At 34.2% G+C, this 6035-nt stretch overlaps 1 protein-coding gene and 1 long non-coding RNA gene across 2 annotated transcripts in view; one reads left to right on the top strand and one right to left on the bottom strand.

Annotated features, from left to right (window-relative positions):
- Positions 1 to 6035, bottom strand: part of LOC107707150 (epithelial cell adhesion molecule-like) — a 56404-nt gene that overhangs the window by 3019 nt on the left and 47350 nt on the right. The window lies entirely within an intron of this gene.
- Positions 1 to 6035, top strand: part of LOC107707151 (uncharacterized) — a 48345-nt gene that overhangs the window by 2112 nt on the left and 40198 nt on the right. The window contains exon 2 of the long non-coding RNA XR_001636226.1: positions 3281 to 3283. This is a non-coding gene — a long non-coding RNA (uncharacterized LOC107707151). The remainder of the gene's footprint in view (positions 1 to 3280; positions 3284 to 6035) is intronic.

The raw sequence follows: 6035 nt of genomic DNA on the forward strand, positions 1-6035 counted from the left end.
GGGGGGGGGGAGAGAGAAAAAACATGTAATAGTGAATTTTAAAAATAGTTTAAGAACAAAAATGTTGAATAAAATATTAAGGACAGAAAAAGACAATAAAAGGATAAGAGTCTAATTAAAAAACAAAGAATTCTAAAATAATAAAAGTCTAATAAAATAAACAGAACTTGTAAGACTGTAAAAAAAAAAAAAAATTACAAGACAACAAACCATTTTAAGAAAATAAAATAATTTAAATGTACCTTATATATTACATTTAAATTTGATCATTGTTAATACATTTGACCGTTTATTAATAGACATTTGTGAAAGTGACTTATGTTTTATCATTGTTAGGATGTTTTATGTTTATATGTGTTACCAATTTTATTTTCTGTTTGAATTATAATGGTTCCTGTCTGCTTACCATTTTCAATTAAAATGATTATAATGAAATGAGGGTTTGGGTGATGGCATATGACAATAATTGTTTACATTTGATTACCACAATAAATTCACACACAACCGCTAAAACACCATTCATTAATTTACATAAGCAGTGTTCTAAACCACTTGCATTTATAGTTGATGTGGCAATATAATACGACATTTTAAGCCACATATTGTGCAAAAAAAGTTACCCCTCGAAAATGGGTTTCTCCTATTCATGTTTATTAATATATTAGCAACATAAACAGGTCATGCTAAAATATCTGTCTGTCAGAAGATAAGGGATAAAATGGCGATCACGATAATATGACAAATACACATACAGTGTTAATGGTCAGTAATGAGACATTCAGTGTTATAGGTAAAGTCATTCAAGACATTAACACACTCTCTCTCTCTCTGAATGTGTTTCTCAAAGAATGCAGCGAAAACCAGGTGAACAAGTTTGGACAAAAGTGGCCCAACCCCCAGCCATACTTTCTGAACATTTCACAATCAGAATATTTTGATATGTTATCGATGTTTAGATTTTAAACAAAACTTGAAGCTTCTCAGGAAGCTTGTGCTGAATTTTGGATTGCGTCGAAAATGTAATCTTTGTCATGCCCACAGGTATTATGACCTCATGAGAAGCATAGCTCATGTCAGAGCTGAGCAGTTTGTAAAATGGACACACCCTTCCAGACTGATACCCACAACAACATCGAAACTGACGTCATACTCTCTGTAGTATCTCTATCAACATCTCGAAGACAACTTCATGTCTGGATTTATGCTTGTTTTGTTGTTCTTTATGTACCACTGGCTTTGTGGATCTGAAACTTCATTTATATATGTAGCTCTATGGTTGTAAAACCTATTCTCTCGGTGTAAAGATGTCTAAGTCTCAACTAAACAGTAGGGCTGGATGATATGGGCAAAATTTATAGCATGATATATTTCTTAATTTTGGGCTATACGATAGGCTATAATTCCGATATCGATATGAACACTATTAAAAAAAGCCTCGTAAAAACTGCCAAGAATGCCCACAACAGATGTCTGTGCATCATAACACACTTATGAAAAATGAATTTGCCAAGTCTATGACACCTCATATAAAACCATATAATATTTTAGAGAAAAAAAAACAGCACAAATAAATTAATGTTCACCTTTTATTTGTATTAATCCTTCATACAAACAAGAAATGTGAAATCACTGTCAAATAATTGCCTCAGACTCACCTAATTAATATTAATATCTTTAACTTCAAACTATAGGCCAGGGATCCTCAAATCTGGCCCACGAGATCCACTTTCCTGCAGATTTTAGCTCTAACCCTAATCAAACACACCTGAGCAGCATGCTAATCAATGTCTTCAGGATCATTAGAAAATCACAGGTAGGTGAGTTTGATCAGGGTTGGAGCTAAACTCTGCAGCGCATTGGCCCTCCAGGGCAAGCTTTGAGGAACCCTGCTATAGGCTAACATACATTTGCCAAGTCTATGACACCTCATATAAAACCATATAATAATTTAGAGAAAAAAAAACAGCACAAATAAATTTATGTTCACCTTTTATTTGTATTAATCCTTCATACAAACCAGAAATGTGAAATCACTGTCAAATAATTGCCTCAGACTCACCTAATTAATATTAATATCTTTAACTTCAAACTATAGGCCAGGGATCCTCAAATCTGGCCCACGAGATCCACTTTCCTGCAGATTTTAGCTCTAACCCTAATCAAACACACCTGAGCAGCATGCTAATCAATGTCTTCAGGATCATTAGAAAATCACAGGTAGGTGAGTTTGATCAGGGTTGGAGCTAAACTCTGCAGCGCATTGGCCCTCCAGGGCAAGCTTTGAGGAACCCTGCTATAGGCTAACATACAATACCAGTCAAAAGTTTTTGAACAGTAAGATTTTTAATGTTTTTAACGAATTCTCTTCTGCTCACCAAGCCTGCATTTATTTGATCTAAAATACAGCAAAAACAGTAACATTTTGAAATATTTTTACTATTTAAAATAACTGTTTTCTGTATGAAAATATTTTAAAATGTAATTTATTCCTGTGATTTCAAAGCTATATTTTTAGCATCATTACTCCAGTCACATGATCCTACAGAAATCATATTAATATTTTGATTTACTGCTGAAAAATCATTTATTATTGTTGAAAACAGCTGAGTAGAATTTTTTCAGGTTTCTTTGATGAATAGAAAGTTCAGAAGAACTGCATGTATCTGAAACAGAAATCTTTTGTAACATTATACATTTCTTTATCATACCTGAAAAAAAAAATTTACTCAACTGTTTTACATATTGATAATCAGCAAATCGGCATGTTAGAATGATTTCTGAAGGATCATGTGACACTGAAGACTGGAGTAATGATGCTGAAAATTCAGCTATGATCACAGCAATAAATTACATTTTAAAATATATACAAATAGAAAGCAGTTATTTTAAATAGTAAAAAATATTTCAAAGTTTTAAATAAATGCAGGCTTGGTGAGCAGAAGAGAATTCTTAAAAAAAAAAAAAAAAAAAAATTAAAACTTTTGACTGTGTAGGCTGATTATTTTTATAGATTAAAACAAATGTGCTTTAGCCAGTATAAAGAGTATGAAAAGTGCTCTGAGTTGCTGCAGAAAACAAACAAACAAACAAAAAAAAAACACAACAAAAACATGTTGGAGACAGGCTTATTGAAAATGCAAACTGATTGTCTGCCAGCAGGAGGTGCTTTGAGAGTGATAAAACTAGCGGTTTCTCCAGTAATGGCTGTAATCAAATCAGCTCCGCTCATGAACGCTTCTTTATCAGATCAAATGAAAAAGCCATCGAAACTTTTCTGAAGACAGTCAATTCCCTTCAGAGATACATTCATAAAAAACACCCGCGACGTGTTTTGATTTCGAAACGTGCAGTGCTCATGTTTATTCATCGAAGTAAAACGCCACAAATAAATCAACGTATGGGAAACACTGGTAATGTATATCGAAATATCAGAAATATGTTTAAAAATCATATCACCGTTACTTAAAAAAATTATATCGCGATACATACTGATACTGAATTATTGTCCAGCCCTACTAAACAGACAGTGATGGGTAGCCAAGTATGGCTTCCCATACTCGGAATTTGTGCTCTGCATTATCCCATCCAAGTGCACACAGCAGTGAGTAGTGAACACACACACACACCCGGAGCAGTGGGCAGCCATTATTTGCTGCTGCGCCCGGGGAGCAGTTGTGGGTGCCTTGCTCAAGGGTCTCACCTCAGTCATGGTATTGAGGGTGGAAGAGAGCGCTGTACATTCACTCCCCCCAACCTACAATCAAACTTTGGGTTACAAGTCCGACTCTCTGACCATTAGGCCACGACTGCCCATACCAGGAAATATACCATCACGGGAAATATCAAGAATCAAATTTACATTTGCAACCTATTTATCACACTCTCCCTCATTTAAAAAAAACAAAAAAACATATCAAGATGTCACACATTTTTGATCAGTCTTCATTGCTTGTGTTTGAATGAAAATATGAAATAACCAGGGGTGCACATAAGTGGTACGCAGGAGCACATGCGCGACCAAAATAAAAACTGCGCTGTGTAAATAAGTTATGACAGCGCATTTGCGTACCGACATGGTTGACAGCTGTTAATGCACAATTACCATTTTATATCGACAAACTGTAATACTGTATAATATTTCTATATTAGCATTTTATTTTTAAGTTTACTATAAAACATTTGTATTTGTATTTAATACTCCCTTTTTATTTTAAAATATAATAGTATTATCACACTTTATTAATTAGTTTATTATTTTATTAAAAAAAACTAAATAAATAAAGTGCAACAATATTATCACTATGATTAGCTTATTTTTTTATAGTTGTATTTAATGGGTTACACTATGTGCAGTGTGAGGACCAAACCAAATCTCCAGGGGCCCGTTTCAGAAAGGAGGTTAAGTGAAAACTCTTACTGTATATGTTAACCCTGAAATGAGGGAAACTCTGGGTTTTCCGTTTCAGAATTGGAGGTATGTCAAACCTGAGAAAGCAGAGTAGGTCAAGCCCGTTTCTGAAAGGGAGGTAACTTATATTCAGAATCAGTTACCATGGTAACTTACTCTGTGAACCTAACCTGGGGCCCGTTCTTGGTAGGTCGCTAACTCAGTTAGCTGGATTTGATTGTTGACGATTTCGCATGATCTTGGATTATTTGGTTCTTCGAAACTCATCCTGGACTTGCTGTCATAGCAACAGGCCCGTAAGCTTAAACCTGCTCGGGAGCAGGCTTATTTCATGTAAACAGGTTTAGATTGCATCTTAGCTAGTTTTACTCATTGAAATATTTATTTATGATAAAATAATTATTGTATTGGAGTCTTACTCATGCTATACAGTTCATCTGCGCCGTGCATTAATTTGAGTGGTACGGGAGTGGCTTGACTGAGCACAGGAGATGCAGGTAACTTGATCTTGACCCCTAAGAAACTTTAATTAATGCTGTCACGGACTCACGTAACAAATATGTTTCAGAGATAAAATAAATGAATTGCTAATTACAACATTAAAATAAAAATGTAAAGCCTGTACAAATACTAGAAATTGTGAATATAAATAATTGGGAATCATGTAAAAAAAATAAAAATAATAAAAACAGTGCACATTTCATTTATCTATTATTACATTTATGCAGTTTTGTTCGCTTGGCAGTTTCCAGAAATTTGTCAAGTTTTTTTCGTCAGGTGTCTTTTTTAATGATATGATGTCATTACGATGCTGTCTTGCCGCCAATCGCTATTATGGGAGTGGCTTGATGGAGCGCAGGAGATGCAGATAACTTGATCTTGACCCTTAAGAAACTTTAATAAATGCTGTCACATAACAAATCTGCTTCAAAAATAAAATTACATGAATTGCTAATTACAACATTGAACTAAAAATGTAAAGCCTGCACAAATACTAGAAATCGTGAATATAATTAATTGGGAATCATGTAAAAAGTCACTGTCAGTCACTGATCTCTGGCTAATTTGGTTCTTCAAACGAATTTGCGGATTTGATTAAAATATCTGGATTAAAGGATTAGCTACACAAGATGAGTGTTTGAGGTTAAAAAGTATATACATTTAAATTTTTTTTAGAAAATGACCGATCTTTTCACTAGATAAGACCCTTATTCCTCATCTGGTATCGTGTAGAGCCCTTTGAAGCTGCACTGAAACTGTAATATTGACCTTCAACCGTTTGGTAACCGTTGAAGTCCACTATAAGGAGAATAATCCTGGAATGTTTTCATCAAAAACCTTTTAGTCTATGGTTGAACTAGCGGCCAATGAGGCGTCTAGGTATTTTATATGTCTATGCACAGTGTTGGGGGTAACGCATTACAAGTAACGCGAGTTACATAATCAGATTACTAACACAAATGTATAATCCCATTTTATTAACAAATGTCTTTGCTGCTGACCTTTGATGATCCAGTTCAACCATACTAATAAGCAAAAATGACTTTAGATAAACTAACAATTGTGCTTCATTGTTTTTTTTTATTGCTGAAGAGTGTTGAACCTTCTTCTCCTGCGTTCTACTGTA

The sequence above is a fragment of the Sinocyclocheilus rhinocerous genome, unplaced genomic scaffold (assembly GCF_001515625.1).
Source record: "Sinocyclocheilus rhinocerous isolate Xijiao unplaced genomic scaffold, SAMN03320098_v1.1 scaffold715, whole genome shotgun sequence".
NCBI classification, from domain to species: domain Eukaryota; kingdom Metazoa; phylum Chordata; class Actinopteri; order Cypriniformes; family Cyprinidae; genus Sinocyclocheilus; species Sinocyclocheilus rhinocerous.